The sequence below is a fragment of the Callithrix jacchus genome, chromosome 4, assembly GCF_049354715.1.
Source record: "Callithrix jacchus isolate 240 chromosome 4, calJac240_pri, whole genome shotgun sequence".
Classification (NCBI taxonomy): Eukaryota; Metazoa; Chordata; class Mammalia; order Primates; family Cebidae; genus Callithrix; species Callithrix jacchus.
The window spans coordinates 112,232,328-112,249,647 of NC_133505.1; the positions used below are offsets into that span (position 1 = coordinate 112,232,328).

The 17,320-nt window shown below is 43.3% G+C and overlaps 1 protein-coding gene across 1 annotated transcript in view; it reads right to left on the reverse strand.

The window, feature by feature from the left end:
- ATG5 (autophagy related 5) overlaps positions 1 to 17,320 on the reverse strand; it is a 277,829-nt gene that overhangs the window by 44,425 nt on the left and 216,084 nt on the right. The window lies entirely within an intron of this gene.

Consider the following 17,320-nt stretch of genomic DNA (forward strand, 5'->3'; position numbering starts at 1 on the left):
ATCAGCTAGTAAGTGGGAGACAATTTGTTTTGTGAACTTTTACATTTCATTTTGTCAATGGACATGGGTTGGTAAGGAGATGAGGGGGACTTGGATAACCTCCAGAGATGCCCTGCCAGCTTGTGCCAGTCTGTGTGTGTGTGGAGACTCAGCCCCCTATGGGAGTGGGGCCCTGGGAAGCTGGGTAGGAACACTTTGCCCTTTGGTGACAGCAGCTTCAGTAGCTTACTCTGGGCAGGTCATGGGGAATGCCCTATATCCCATGTTTTCTCCCTTATACAGATGTAGATTTGCTACTTGGGCTTTTTTTTTGAGACAAGGTTTTACCCTGCCACCCAGGCTGAGGCTGTAGTGCAATGGAGTGATGATATCTCACTGCAGCCTTTATCTCCCAGGCTCAAGCCATCCTCCCACCTCATCCTCCCGAGTAGCTGGGACTACAGATGCGTGCCACCAGGCCTAGTTAATTTTGTTTATTTTTGGTAGAGACAGAGTCTCACTATGTTGCCCAGGTCTCCTGGACTCAAGCGATCCTCCTGCTTTGGCCTCCCAAAGTGCTGGTATTACATGTGTGAGCCACCGCACCTGGCCTACTTGTGCATTTAAAACATTTCCAGAAAGCTGCTTTCCCAGAATCTGAGCACTGTTAGCATGACAGCCAGGAATATTGGTGGTATGGCCGTGTGGCCCTGTGTGATGGGACAAGTTTAGCCATTCACGCTCCAGAAACTAACCTGTATCCAGAGAAAAGGTTCACATAAATTCGAGTCTCATTTGATAGATTTAAGTAGGAGATGCTTCTAGAAAAGTGATAGTTCACTCAGTGAAAAGAAAATATAAAAGCCCTTTGCAAGTGGTTTTCATGCTTCCCATTTCATCTATTAGCAAATTTATGGTTTTATGCACATGCTAACTGCATGTTAAGAAAATAATGCTCCTGCTTACACTTGGACACTCCAAACTGCCCGAAGTTTTGTTTTTAATGTTTCTTCTTTAAACTCACTTCAACATCTGTACCAAGAATTTGAAATGCTGCCAACATGTAACTGTGGAGTTAAAAAAACCAGAACCCTATTGTCATAAACGTGCCAAATGGTGCTGGTTATACTCCTAAATTCTACAGAACCATTGTGGTAATAATTTTTCAAAACAAAGTTCAATAAGATCCTGAGTGTAACAGTTAAATACTATAAATCATAGTTCTTTACTTGGCAAATCATGTCTTTTTTTTTCTTGAGAGTTACATATCTTGGGAACACTTGTGGACTTAGCTGTTTAACAAAACATTACATTAAAAGATAATATTCACTTAATGAGCCCAAGTCCACTCAGCCAAAGTCCATACTGTTGGATCAAGGCTTCATGCAGCTGTTGGTAGGACAAAGTAAGACCGAAGAAGTCACCTTTTTCTGAGTTTTCCTTTAGCAAAATAAAAGCTCTGTGCAGAAATGATGCATTTAATTCCCTACCATAAGGCAATATAGAGAATATATGGGAGTCTATAGGTACATTTCTAGATATTTTTCCCTTGGGGGAAATGAAACCAATTTAGGACCCATAAGTTGGTATAAACGAGCTTATTCCTTTGTGTGTGTGTGTGTGTGTGTGTGTGTGTGTGTGTGTGTGTGTGTGAGAGAGAGAGAGAGAGAGAGAGAGAGAGAGAGAGAGAGCGATGCCTTCTCTAAAAGGAGATGAGAAAAGGCCAGAACAGAGGAATGAAAGTAATTAGAGGCACATGGCAGAGAATTTCTAATACAATACCAGGCCTCCAGGATAATCTAGTCTAGAAAGGAAGGCTGTACGCCAGAAGGCAGCAGCTAAAAGAAGTGATGAACAGGAGAAGAGTTAGATAGACTGTGATCTTTGAACCAGTCCAGAAGGCACTTTCTAGTTCCTTTCAGAGATCGTGGAGTTCTTTGTCCATAACATGTCATTTCATTCTCACTTCTGGCCAGAAGAAATCAGATCATTTTGAGCAGCGGCTACCAAACCCATTTCTGGGTATGTAGTAGCTACAAGGAATGTTACAGGATCGGTGGATAAGCTTCACCAGCATCCTTTTTCAAGCTTTGAGTCCTCAGAACCCAAGTTCATTTGCTCCAAAGTGCTGCTGACAGCTGCTCCTTAAATAAGTGAGAAGTGATTTTAATCTCAATACAGTCTTAATCGTGTAATTCAGGCAAAAATGCAGCAAGATTCCAAAAAGTTATTTTTAACTGGATTTATGCAAATAGTCACTCACCCTTGCCCAGTTTTACAGCATCCTATAAACTAACAAACTAACAAACCCTCTCCTAGTTTGCTCTTCCTTCCAGGTTTGAAAAGTAATGAACCAGAGCTGGCTGTGTGCACATTTCCTTCTCTCTGCATTTTTGATAGGTTTTATTCAGCAAAAACGTGAGCGGAGTCATCTTGTGGTTTTCCCCTACCCCCATCATAAAAGAAAGGAGAAGTGACAGATAAATAGCAATGGGTAATTCTGGTAAGAAATTCTTCAATGTGTTAACAAAGGGGGTTCTCATGGAATTGTGGCAAAGCTCCCCAACTTCAAATATCTTAAAGATTCACTTGTGGATGATGGCAACCAGCCCTTCCCCATTGTGGGTAAGAAGCAGAGCAGAGGAAATGAAATAAAAGCGTCGCAGAGGGGACTTGGGCTTAAATCACCAAGATGAACACCTACACTTAGGGTCTGTAACACAATGGATTCCTTCCCATGGGAGAGTACTCCGCATCCTTGCAGGGCTTAGAGAGGAATCGGTGTGTTTGAAATCACAGATGAACAAGATGTTCTGGCAAACTTCTCTTACATCCGTTTTTTTGTTTGTTTGTTTGTTTGTTTTTGAGATGGAGTTTTGCTCTTGTTACCCAGGCTGGAGTGCAACGGCACGATCTCAGCTCACCGCAACCTCCGCCTCCTGGGTTCAAGCAATTCTCCTGCCTCCGCCTCCTGAGTAGCTGGGACTACAGGTACATGCCACCATGCCCAGCTAATTTTTGCATTTTTTGTAGAGATGGGGTTTCACCATGTTGACCAGGATGGTCTCGATCTCTTGACCTCGTGGTCCACCCGCCTCCACCTCCCAAAGTGCTGGGATTATAGGCATGAGCCACCGTGCCCAGCTCCTAGATCTTTAATGTTTAATGTTCTTTTATGTTCCTGAGGCCTCCTTGGAAATTTGCTATGTATTTAGGCAGATCTGTAGAGCCCATCTAATTCTGAGGAAGAGTCCATGATACCACGAAATGAATTATGCTGTATAGTCTGTAAAATATGTTAAGAGATATTCAATATTTGAATTCCCAGGGAATCTGAAAGGGATGAAATTGAACATGAGACATGGTGCCACTGTAATCTGCATTATATGTGGCACTCTGTAAATCAACCTCCAGGCTAGCAGCCTTTTAAGTGCAGTTATCACTTAAGAAGAGAAGGGACCATCTCTGCATTCTCTCCTCCCATCTGCACTGCGTCCCTTGAGTACTGTTTCCCGTCCACACAGGCAAAAGAAATGAGACGCACCTCAGTCCCCTTCCACACAACCCTATCTTGCCCGTCCAGGTTTTAGTACAAGTAGTCTGATAATGATTTGCTTGAGATCAACCAACTGTGGATCATTAATGGGGTCACATCCTCTTCTTCCATGGCTCTCAAGGCGAGAGTTTAAAAATACACCCAAGGTGGGAACTGAGAGGATGGGCTCCTGCCCTCATGGAAAAAGCAGCGTATCAGGAGTTTAGGGAGCTTGTTTCTAGTCCTGGCAGCCCCTGGTTAAATGTGTGCTCTCAAGAAGTCCTGGAACCTTGCTGGGCCACAGTTTCCTGGTCCTTAAAGGAAGAAGTCATTCCTGGGTTGTCTTCCTGTTCTTTTGGAGATGTTCTTCCATCTCCCAATAGGCCCTGATTCCACTGTTTTCTCTTATGTCCTTTTGGTTTGTTTTCCTTGGAACTCCGGTTGTTGCTATAGGCAGATATTTGTAATTTAGAGAGCAGATGTCGGAGAAAATGAAAAGGAGGGGCACGTCTGTATGGAAACACTATTGTGGCTTCTTTTGGCAAAAGTGAGTGGGCTCACAAAGGTCCTGCTAATTTGTGAGAACCATGAACTTTCCCCAGGAATTAATATGCTCATCTGAAAGGAATCAAGAGTCTTTTAATGGATGTAATGGCTTATGCTTAAATCAAATTTCTGCTTAAGTACCATGAATTCTAGGATGTTTAGTTTAGTGAGTTTTTGTTTTTTCCCTTTGTCTTCTTTCTCTCTCTTTTTTAAAGCAAAGGCCTACATGTCTGATGACTGAGAAAGATTTAAGCCCATTGCCACAAAAACGAAAAGGGGACAAAAATATGGGCAACTGAAGAAGAGAATGAGAACCCAGTCAAGAGACCCTAAGAAGACGTTGAAAGGAAACGTTTCAGTTAGCAAAGCAATCAAGGCCCTGATACTGTTTTAACGGCTCAAAGTTTAAAAAAGGGAATAAAGAAAAATTAAACTGAGAGACGGAGGAGAGAGGGAAAGGTTAAGCCAAGACAGAAACTCTGAGCAGATAGATGTGAAAGGGGCTGAAAATAAGTGAAAAGTGAAAAATTGCTTTATGAATAAACCGTTAAAAAATAGCGAGTGAAAAAGCAATTGTGCTTCCAGTTATTACTGAATCACAAGCTCGTGGAAGCCAGAGGCTGACCCCAGCAGCAGCTCCACACTTAACCTACATCGCAGCAGTTGGTGCACAGCAGTTCCTGTGGGCGGACACCGTTTTCTACTTGAGTGTTCAGTTTCATTGTGATTACCCTCCACCACTGTCGCATGTGGGCCATTTTACCGCCTTGAACACAAAAAACCTGACTTGGTCATCTCTCTAGCCTGCTGACACTCCCAAGCGGGTGACAGCCTCCAGAGGACATACACAGTGACCAAGGGTGAGGGCGAGGGGAAGGCAAGCAAACCTGAGAGAAGGAGAAGCCTCTGCCTGCCCCTGTTTCTCCTGAAAATGACAATGCAATTTCATACTCAGTGACTCTGGTCATTCCTGGAGGCGCGTTCCCACAGGGACATGGTATAGCCCATTGGACAAGTCTCCTCTATGCTGAGAGCTGACGGATCACCCTTCTTAGGTACACATTTGGGCTCAGGTGTAGCAAATCAGATGCCAACCATAGCAACCCTCCCTCCACCCCTTTGCATACTTGGAGAAGCACAGAGAGCCCCAGGAAGTGGGCCAGTTCTACCAGTGCCACTGCCTTCCTCCTCCAGGAAGAGGCTGATGAGTGGAAGTGCTTGGCATCTGCTGTAAGATAGGTCAATCCTCATGAAGAATGGCTGGTACCAAATGGCACAAGCTGTCTCCAAAGCTACAGACTGGCTCTCCTTCTCACTGCAAGTGCAAAACATACTTCTATATTAGAACTGCCCCCACGCAGCTAGCTTTTGGTTATCTGCTTCAACGGAAAGGAGGTGAGAAACGTGTGGCCACAAATTCCTAGGTAATCTGTGTGGGAGTGCTTCCTGGGCACTTTTTGGTAAGCCTTCACCCTCCTTGAGCACTAGCTAGCTTATGCACCTTCATTCGGCAACAGATGCGAGGAGGCAGGCGGTCCTCCAGGGTCCTGGGGTTGGGGAAGCCAGGCCAGGGGAACATTTGACCCAGATGACCCACAGAGCAGCTAGCTTATGCACACAGCTGGATGCATAATCAAAAATGAGGTCCAATTTTGATGAACCCGTTTCATTTTTAATAGCCAAACAAGACTGGAGTTCTGTACATCTGGCCAAGGGGGCTGAGGTTTTCCTCAAAGGGTCATGTAGATCTTGGTATCTTTTTTTTTTTTTTTTGAGATGGAGTCTCGCTTTGTCCCCAGGCTAGAGTGCAGTAGCACGATCTCGTCTCACTGCAACCTCCGCCTCCTGTGTTCAAGTGATTCTCCTACCTCAGCCTCCTGAGTAGCTGGGACTATAAGCACGCACCACCATGCCCAGCTAAGTTTTGTTTTTTTTTAGTAGAGATGGAGTTTCACCATCTTGGCCAGGTTGGTCTTCATCTCTTGACCTCGCAATCTCAAAATGCTGGGATTACAGATGTGAACCACCACACCAAACCAGATCTTGGTATCTTTTCTTTTCTTTTTCTTTTTTTTTTTTTTTGAGACAGAGTTTTTCGCACTTGTTACCCAGGCTGGAGTGCAATGATGCGATCTCAGCTCACGGCAACCTCCACCTCCTGGGTTCAGGCAATTCTCCTGCCTCAGCCTCCTGAGTAGCTGGGATTACAGGCACGTGCCACCATGCCCAGCTAATTTTTTGTATATATTTTTTTTAGTAGAGACATGGTTTCACCATGTTGACCAGGATGGTATCAATCTCCTGACCTCGTGATCCACCCACCTCGGCCTCCCTCTTGGTATCTTTTCTTGCTGTTGCTACAAGAGGTCCCTGGCCTTGTGCTGATGGGAAGGTTTAAGGCAACGTGCTTTCCTCCTTGAGTCTGTTCATAAAGGAAGTAGACAGGATTGGTCTTTGAGTATCTTCATCCCAGAAATAAGAACATTCAGGTACGGAAAGTCAAGGAATATGCCCAAGCCACCTAACAAGTTTATGCTGGAACTGGAAAGTGAGTCCCAGCTTCCTGACTCTGGGCAGACTAGATAATGCTCCTATTGCTGAGCTGGGCAGGGGCCAAGTGAGCCACTGGCATTGTTTGTGTGTAGGGCAGGCTTGCCAAGGCAGCAGTCTTATAGCATTAAATGACGGTCTTCTGCCTTGTCAGGAGCTTGACTCTTAACTAGTTCTATAGACATTTCTGTGAGGAAGGAGGAGAGAAGGAGTCTTGGAGAATCCTGGCTTACTATGGCCCACAATTACTCTGAATCCATCTCACTCTAACTCCACAAAACTGTTCCTGTCTCTGAAGCTGAGCTCAATCCAGATACCGCTTTACTGAAAGGCTGCCATCTCTCTGGGGATGGCCAGTTCCCTGTGAAGTGGCAGAGTAAGGTGCTATTTCTGGTGCTTTAGCAGAAAGGTGGGTGTCAGGCTTCAGCAGTTCTCCATCAGCCTCAGTCAACAATGTTCCAAAGAGGAAACTGAGGCACAGAGCTAACCCTGCCCCATCAGAGTGTGCTTCAGAGACCTGGCAACCACACCTAAAGAGTACCATGATCCTCAGGTAGAGGGGCATTGAGCAATTGCAAAAAGCACATGCTTTTTTGGATAAGCTGGCTTTAAAGTTCATTCCACTTTAGAGTGTGGAGGGTTTTGTTTTCTACAAAGGAAAGGAAATGTATAAATGGACATATTTTCTGCTTCAAGTGCACATAAAAAAAAACTGTGTTGCTTCTGAGCTTAAGGAGGTATGTTCTCTGTTTTAAATATTGCCCGTGCATACTTAGCAATGTACCTGCAGGCAGAGATGAAAGCTGAGAAAAAACAGTCTGGTCTACCTTTGTGTTCTAAAGCTATGTAATTCCAAAAGGCACGATTCCTCTAAGAATTATCTGAAAACTTTCTGTATGCCCACCTGTTATATAGCTTTTGCAACCAACGGAAACCCTGGAAGATTTATAGTTGGATTGCTTCAAATTGGTCGTTTTTGTCTCCTCTAGTTTTGACCTACACGTGGATTCCAGACTGAAAATTACATTACCCAAAGCAAACCATTCAGCCCATCTTAGATAGATTACAGCTGTTTCAATCCTTCCTCCAACTGGAGGGTAATAACATAATATATTATAGCTCATCTACAGCCCGAAGAATTATGTGCTCTTAAAAGGATTGGCTGAGAAGAAAGAAAAGGAAAGAAGGCAGGAATCTTCTAAAACTAACTATATGACTTAGAAATGAGAGAAGCATCCATTAAATTCAGGTCTGAATCTTGTTCACATCAGAGACGTGAGCGTTTGAAGGTGATGGAATGGAAATGAACTTTGCCAGTAGGGACTCTCAACCCCATCTCTCCGTGAGTTCTGCTCAGGGCCACTAGGCATTTGGTGGGCTTCTCCAAAAGACAGGCATATATTTCTTCAAGATTAAAAAAAAAAAAGACAGGGTAAAGTCTGTAGCTGAAGGTTGACAGACTTCCTTCCGCACTTGGGTTTTTCTCCCTTCTAAGGGCCGTTTGAAAGTTCTTCTTGTGCTTCTAACTGAGCAGAAACCACATCATGTCTTTTGTCATCATCTTTGCTCACCACTGGAGACCCTGGTGGTTAGAGAGGGAAAGTCCCTTTGGATGGTGCATACAGGGGTAGAAGGTGTTGGGAGCCAGGAGGGGGTCTGGATGGAGAGGGAAGAAGAGAGGAGAGGTCATCAAGCTTGCCTCTCCGGCCCGGACAATATACCCACCCAGGCTGGACTTTCCAGTCCTCAGAGCAGCAAAGTGTATCTTTTTGGTAATCCACTATGTCTCTGATTAACATGTTGGGATGATGAGGGAATAGTCAGGGGTGTCCAATCTTTTGGCTTCCCTGGGCTACATGGAAAGAAGAATAATTGTCCTGGGTCTCAGATAAAATACACAAACACTAACAATAGCTGATGAGCTAAAAAAGAAAATCACACACACAAAAATCTCATAATGTTTCAAGAACATTTACGAATGTGTGTTGGGCACATTCAAAGCCATCCTGGGCTGCATGTAGCCCCAGGGCCACGAATTGAACAAGTTTGGAACAGATAATTAAACAACAACAACCAAAAAGTGCACTGACTTCAAGAGCTCTGTGTTTCTGGGATGCCCAAAGAGTGGCCACAGTGACCTCTGTGTGGCCTGAGAATAGTGTTTACCTGCCTTCCTGGCACAGAAATTTCCTGGAGGTGGACTGGAAGCAGAAGTAGGGAATAGGAACACAGCTATATATTTGGTTTGAGCTCTTTTAGAGTGGACTCTATAGAGACATTCTATTCTCTTTTTTATTGTGATAAAAAATAGAACATACATTTACCATCTGAATCATTAAGTATACTGCAGAGCAGTATTAGCTATATGCACATTGTTGTGCAACAGATCTCTAGAGCTTTTTCAACTTGCAAAACTGAAACTCTATACCCATGAAACAACCCTGCTCCCCTCCCCCTCAGCTCCTGGGTAGTGACATTTCTTGATCATGCTGTTAACCATCAGTGCTTTTCTTCAGTTAAATTTATAAACTTGATTTCCATACCAAGACTTGTTTTCAGTTCACACACCAACTGACCTGCTTCAGGAGCAGTTCAGATTCACTCTGCCATGAATATTCATCAGTCACTGTGGGTCATGATCACAAATGCATGTCCTCAGCACTCTGGCTGGGCTTCAGCAGTTTATGGAGTTGTTATTTGCACCACTGAACCCGTCAGGAATGAAAATAACAATCAACTCCTTAAATGTTTACAAGCCTCCTGGGCTATTGCACATGTAATTTAGAGCTGCCATCTTGTCTCCTACTTTCTGTCAGTGGAATGGAATGTCCTCTCCAGTAACTTGTTAGCTGCAGGAACATGGGGAATAGAAGGCTCCTCAACCTGAATTTTCTAGCCAAGGCTTGGCTGAAGTCCTGTTTGATAGCAAGTTGTTTGGGTTCTCATTGCTCGGCAATGCTTCCTTATACAAGTCACTTCAAAACAAACCTTTCCTGCAGGTTGTCCTTAGAAGCAGGGCAGGAGGCAGGTGAGTACTCTCACCCAATCAGCACAATCAGTTTGTCATTCCCTGAAAATAGAGTCGTCCCTCCAGTCTGTCCAGGTCGGTGGGGATAGAGAGGAAGGCCCGGCTGCCTTTGAGCAATGCCACATTCCAGGGGGGAGTGGTTCCCCCACATTCACCGCACCAGGGCGGGCGTGTTGCGCCTCGTGCCTGCAGCCACCCTTGAAGTGTTGTTGTTACACAACAGTCATGAACTCTGGAATGTCTCTGGTCCTTTATAGCGTGACTGTGTCACCCTGTAAATGACACTGTCAAGCTTCAAGGCCGAGAATGAAGTTGGCTTGCTTTTCAATAGATCGCAGTCCCGCCCAAAACAAAGCTTCCTGGATTTTACAATGTACGTAACTCCTAAGAGAATAGAAATGCTAGGGAAATAAAACACAGGACTAGACTACACATCACGCTCCAGTTGTCTTACAGACCCTTTAAAACACACAGAACAATTTGACTGTACTATTTGCAAATAAGCAGCTTTCTGGAAATTAGCTGGGCACTCTTCAGAGCAGTTTCTTGTCTTCTCTCACTCTCGTCTTGACTTTTCCTTCTTTGGTTTATTTCCTTCATGAGATAAATGAAGAGAGCAAGAGATTGAGGTTCTAAAGAACATGTGATTCATGAGTCATGTCTACTTTTTCTCTGTAGTATTCATTGGAGATTCATTGTTCCAGCAGAAGAAACAGAAAGTTAAACTGAACATTAAATACTGCTTTTGGTATTTCTGTAATACAGGAATAACTGTGAAGAGAATGCTTCTCATTTGATTTATACTGTATAAGTTACTGTGGTATGTTGGTCATTGTCTCATTTTATCCCCACAAATACCCTCTGAGATAACTTTGTGATTCCCATTTTACATATGAGAAAACTGAGGCACGGTCACATAAATTAGATAATGCAGGAAAAAACCTTAACCCAGGGCTCATACAAAATAACCCACAAACAGTTACTATCTTTAAGGAACTTGCTTAACTTCACACATCTAGGAACTGTGATGAGGACTGTGACCTTCATATGCCATGGTCACCACTCACTCCACCTCAGCAGAGCAGCCTTAGGCCACAACATACACACAGATCTTTAAAGTGATATATGGTTTTAAATCTATTCTGGAACCTACACCTTATTATGTACTAGCTATCAAGGTAGAAGGTTTGTGGAGGATCCACTAAATATAATTCCCATAGTCTTGTGTTGGTTTTACCCTTTACCCCAAGAAAAAATGCTTGCAAAATCCTTCCTACTGTCCCTCTTAATTTTAAAATCCCTCTCATCAGATAGGTTGAGTCAATACACAAATCCTGAGTTTTTAACATTTTTTGGTCTCAAGTTGTAGGTTTGTCATTGTACTAATGAAAGGTAAGTCCTGCATTTTTACTCATTCATTCATTCTATGAACATTTATTATGTACCTATTATACTTCAAACATGGGCCAAGCTGGGCGTGAGGGCCAGGTTCAAACATGACCAGGACCTTGACCTCAAAGAAATACTTGCTTCCCCGGGCGTGGTGGCTCAAGCCTATAATCCCAGCACTTTGGGAGGCGGAGGCGGGCGGACCACGAAGTCAACAGATCGAGACCATCCTGGCCAACATGGTGAAACCCCATCTCTACTAAAAATAGAAAAAATTAGCTGGGCATGGTGGCTCGTGCCTGTAATCCCAGCTACTCAGGAGGCTGAGGCAGGAGAATTGCCTGAACCCAGGAGGTGGAGGTTGTGGTGAGCCGAGATCGAGCCATCCATTGCACTCCAGCCTGGGTAACAAGAGCGAAACGCTATCTCCAAAAAAAAAAAAAAAAAAAAAGAAATACTTGCTTTGCTTCATGAGGGAGAGAGCAATGTACAGTTTGATGAATGTTATTGGCCTCTTTTAAATAAATTGGTTCTATTAATATCTGCTAAGAAGGATCAAATTGAATTAGAAATTCTAATGCCCAGCTTTCATTTTGTAGCATTTAATTTGACAAGTGTTTGGGTATCCTTCACATGTATTTACCTTTGGTTTAATAAGGTTATTTACGTAAGAGCAGTGTATACTGACCATATTTGAGTTCCAATGTCTAATAGAAAATTCCTATTCTACTCTTTATACTAGCCCCCAAGAGCATCGTTAGACAGAGTTTCAACAACAAAAACCTTTGTTAAACATGGCTATGCCCACAATGAAAATATGAATTATTATAAATCTGTGAGGGCCGGGCGCAGTGGCTCATGCCTGTAATCTCAGCACTTTGGGATGCTGAGGCAAGCAGATCACTTGAGGTCAGGAGTTCGAGACCTGCCTGGCCAACATGACAAAACCCTGCCTCTACTAAAAATACAAAAATTAGCTGGGCATGGTGGCACACACCCATAGTTTCAGCTACTCGAGAGGCTGAGGCAGGAGAATCACTTGAACCCAGGAAATGGAGGTTGCAATGAGCTGAGATCGTACCACTTCATTCCAGCCTGGTCAGCAGAGCGTGACTCTGTCTCAAAAAAATATCAATCAATCAATCAATCAATCAGTGAGAGTTTAGGAATAGGTGGTTAGTTCCTTGCAATAGAACTACAGTATCATTTTCAGAAACATGAGTTTCTGGATAAGATCATAAACGAATAAAAGCTCTAAGTTCTTTTTTTTTTTTAACATTGTATAAAACACTCTCTGCTGTGATGTCTTAGGTTTTGCCTTCAACCGTCCTTGCATCTCATGAGGATACACAAAACCATTATTTTATTACAAAAGAGCGCATTTCCAGAACAATAGTCATACTGGGAAGCAGGTGAGGAGAGCATTGCTGTCATGAAATGGAAAAAGTAAGATACTCAGGGGGATACTGGTGGGACAGGTGATCAAGAGACCTAGGTTTAATCCTGGTTTGGCTGGCTGGGTGACTTCAGCAAGACATGTAACCTCTCTGCATCTGTTTCCACACCTGTTAAATGTAGCAGTTAACCCAAATGACCTCTGAGTCCATTTCTACAAACCAATGAATGTAAAGCTTATTGCTCAGTTTGATAAAGCCATATGAACACTAAAAATATTGTTGAAACATTCCATGGTGGTGGCTCTCTCTTCTAGCGCTCTGCCCAGTACGGTGTTTTGGTTGTGGTGGCGAAGGGAAATGGGAGCGTTGCCTTGTAGCTCTTAGCTCAGAACTTGGGAGGTTTCAATGACTCAGCAAGAGGCCCTCTGGCCTGTGGGTCAGGCCTGCAGGTGCTCAGGTGGGCCTTGTTTTGAGAGCACTGTCAGCACTTTGGCATGAGGCAGGAACTTGAAATGTGGACCATTTCAATAGCCACTCAGATTCCAGGGCATTTGACTCAAGCTTAGGAGTGTCAACCTCCATCCCCTCATCAAACTGCCACCTTAAATAATTATGCTCCTCAAATTACTGTCTTATCTCAGTGCTGTGTGGCATCCACACTTCCTATTCCCCAGTGTTGTGGAGCTGGCTTGTTGTTTTCCAGCCCATAAACCTGATGACAAGGCTTTTACTGGTTAAGGAGTGGGTAGAAGGGTGAACTGGATATTCTCCCTAGACTAAATGGGTCTGCTCCTGCAGGTCACTAAAGAGAAAAGAGAGAAAGAGCAAAGAAAACAAGCAATCCAACACTCTTCCTCTTCCCTTCCCTTTGAGGGCAAAGGAAACATATCACCGCAGAGTACATTGGTGCCACACTAGAGTCATTCTGAGTAAGGGTCTTAGAAATCTTGGAAAGGTTATAAAGATGAATAGAACATGTATGCATATGGAAAAAACTATTCTTGTTTTTAAGGGGTAATACATTGCGAAATTACAAAGCTGTATGATCTTTAAGTTATGAGATGTCAACATAATTGTTTTGAGATCAACCAATCAGACCACACATTTCGTACTACCAGGTTATAATAAGGGTTCATTAAACATCATGATAACAACACCCTCCTTGTTTGTTAACAAAGGGCATTCTCTTCCTGTATCACTGGTGACAGCTGATGCAGGACAATTAAAGTCATCTACTCATTCTCCCATTTTCCTGATTGATTCAAGAGCTGCTGGGTTGTCAGAGTGTTTTTTTTTTTCTCTCTCCTTCTTCTCTTCCTTCTTCATTTTCATCTTCCTCTGAGCTGCACTAGATCTCTTTAGCGACCTGCAGGAGCAGACCCATTTAGTCTAGGGAGAATATCCCAGTTTTCTCATGGGAGGAAATGTCACCCTACCGAGCAGTCAGGCCCTCTTGGTGATGCTTAACTTTTCCAGGTCACTGGGCCACTGTTTTGTGAACTGAAGTCAACACTTAATAAATGGCATTCCAATAGCTGGAGACATCTGCCTGCCTCCCAAGGTGACCGAATTTTCCAGAGGATTGTTTACTCTCTTTGCTGGGCTAGCCAATGGAGTTATCTCTTCTAAGTGTGAATGTAAATGTTGGAAAAATATTCAACTTTTGGGAAACATATTCTAAATATCTGCTTTTATTTTGATCAGTTTTATTTATTGGTGTTTCTTTTGGTTGTCTGGTTCTCTGATTTAGGCAAGTCATTTAGCCTTTGAAATACTATTTGCTTCTCCATACCACTGGCATGGTGGAGGAGTTTTCATTCATCCACCCAGTATTTTATGAAAGCTATACTATGTGCATAATGCTGTGTTTTGTTTTTGAATGTCTGCACCTGTTCTGTACACAGTTACAAACTAATTGAGAAGATAAACATTCACACAGGAAAATAAAACTCACACTGTAAGGCAGCGCCTGAGAAGACAATGTTGTAGGTATGAGAATATTCACTGCAGCATCCTTTGTTTAACAACATTTTGGAAAACATCTAAATGTCCATTAAACAGAAGAAGAGTTAAATAAATTATGATCATCTATATGATGGAATACTACACAGCTATTAAAGAAGAATGAGGCAGATCTACATGTACTGACATGGAAGAGCTCCCAAATATACCTTTAAGAGAAAAAAGGAAGTGTGTAACCAGTGTACTCTGCTACCATTAGTGAAAAGAAAAAAAGTAGAAAAATAGATGCAAAGTCTTATATATGCATGGAGTATCTTTGCTCAGCTACATAACAACGTGCAGAATGTGGATGCCTCTAGGGAAGAGACAGAAGTCTAGAGTATGGCTGGGAGAGAGATTCACTTTACCTTGAATATTCTTTTGTATCTTTTGAATTTTGTACCAGGTACATATATTACCAAATTATTAAATAATATTTAAAATGTATCCTAATCCTCTGGCCAGCTCTCAACATTGAGGGCTGGTGAACATTAAATGAGGAACAAATAGAGAACTTTTTTATAGATGTCTGAAGCATGGAGTGGATTCTCTGCAAAAGGTTTAAAAATAGTTCTATTAGAGGAAGGCATGGGAGTTACTGCTTTGTCTCCTTCAAGTCAGTTCTGGTCCAGTGCTTCTAACATGAAGAGCAGGATAGAAGGAGGGGTTTCAATAACCTAATACTACATGCCATGGGGTTTTAGTTCACCATTTCAACGTGTTTACTCAAAAGGGACAGGATTTGGGAAACACAGGACAGAAAGCCTTGGGTTTTCAGCAGAGGCAATGTTAAGGACAAGGCAGTTATTTTCCCCAAACCAATGGAACACTGTGAGAGTGAGTTCAACAACTCAGGCATGTGGCTCCCCTGAGGCCAGGCTGCTGAGATGGGTTTGGGGGTAGGGGTGGAGAACTAGGAGGTTCTCTCTCTTGCTGAAGAGAAGGTGGGTGATCAGATTTTCCAGCAAACAGCCAGGACAGGCAGCCTTCGGGGCACCCAAACTTCCCATCATGGTTCCAGTCCAAGCTAGAAGCTTCAGCATCAACATTCCACACCAAAATGTATCTCATATCAATTTTTATCAGTGAGGAGTTATATAAAACTTCCTACAATCTCAGATGCGGAAACCACATAACAGGAGTAAAGTAGTCAGAAAAATGGAGAACTTTTGTCTCTTTTTATGTAGAAAAGAAAAACTCAGTAATTGAACTAATTTTTTAAAATGTAACAAAGGGCTGGGCACAGTGGCTCACGCTTGTAATCCCAGTACTTTGGGAGGCCGAGGCAGGAGAATCACCTGAGATCAGGAGTTTGAGGCCAGACTGGCCAACATGGCCAAAACCTGTCTCTACTAAAAATACAGAAATTAGCCGGGTGTGGTGGTGGGCACCAGTAGTCCCAGCTACTTGGGAGGTTGAGGCTTGAACCAGGAAGGCAGACATTGCAGTGAGCTGAGATTGTGCCACTGTACTCTATCCTGGGCAACAGAGCAAGACTCTGTTTCTTAAAAAAAAAAAAGTAACAAAGGCCAAATGCCAAAGTCCCCCCGATTTTGCCATCCACTTTCTCTTTTTGCTGTGCACATGAGTCCTCCTGAGGTGTGTAATCAAGTGAGTTCTCTAGGCACCGATCCTGCTGGCTGGGCTGGCAGCCCCCTCACCTCTCCTGGGCACAGAGCCCCAGCACCTTGCCGAGTCTCACCTGTCTGTGCAGCTCTGACACGGTTTACTTTCTATTTACTAAAACAAACTTCCTCTTGCATGATGACTTTGGAAAATGGACTCTGGACCACTCGGAGTTCATAAAGACAGGAACCAGGCTATCTTAGTCCTGACATGAATCACTTTCCCTCCCCACCCATTTCCACAGACGCCGGGGTAATTTGGTCTCACTGAATCCCTCCTGCTGTCTTCAGGAGGATTTCCGCCACCTCGGCAGCATGAGTCAAAATGGATCATCCTCCTCGCCTCACTGCTTAACGAACTGAGGTGTGTGTTGGAGCTGAATGTTTACAACACAAAACCACCAACCATCTTGTTTCTTCATGTTTTGACAGCCCAGAAGCTGAGCTGCAGGGAGAGGACCTCCCCATTCCTATGTAGAAGATGGGGGCCTTCTTAGGTCTTAATTTTTCTTGATTACTGTTTGGCTTTCAGTGAATGCTTGGAAAGTTCTACCCTGTGTCTGGCACCCCAGGTCTTCATGGATCAAAAATGTCAGCACCTAAGCTAATCACCATTCCTCATTTCCAGCCACAGCTCAAGGGATTTGCAGTCTGTCTTGGAAAATGACTCAACCAACAGTTGGGGGTGAAAAAATTAATGATGCCACATATTCAGGCTTTGTCCTTTCATTTACCAAATCGGGATTGAATGAACAACTCCAGACTGTACTTCCTTGCAGTGAGTTTGTACTTCATGACACCATGAAACTAAAGTCAGCCAACCTCACTGCTCCCTCAGGAAGTCCTCATTTCTGAACCCAGTTATCTCATGTCTTACTCTTCGGTAGGAATTCTCTACATACATTCACGACATATCCCAGAATGGGCAGTGGGGTCTCACCCCTGCTTAAGACACCTTTGAAGTTCTTGCTTCTATTCTCGTGACTATTTTCACTACCCTTTCCCACTTTCTTTCTTTTTTCTGCATTTTTCTTTTCAGGTGTTGGCAGATTATTGAGTTGATATAAGCATTTAAGTTAGAGTTCTGTTTTAGGCAATGGTTATTGTACAAATAGACACAAATAGCTACAAAGTACCCTCATGGCTTCTTCCCTCCTTCTCCATGTATACTATACTATTAGTTAGCAAAATTATTAGTCAGAAGTTATCATTATTTAGTTTTTTTAAAAAAGCATTTGGTCAGGCACAGTGGCTCACACCTATAATCCCA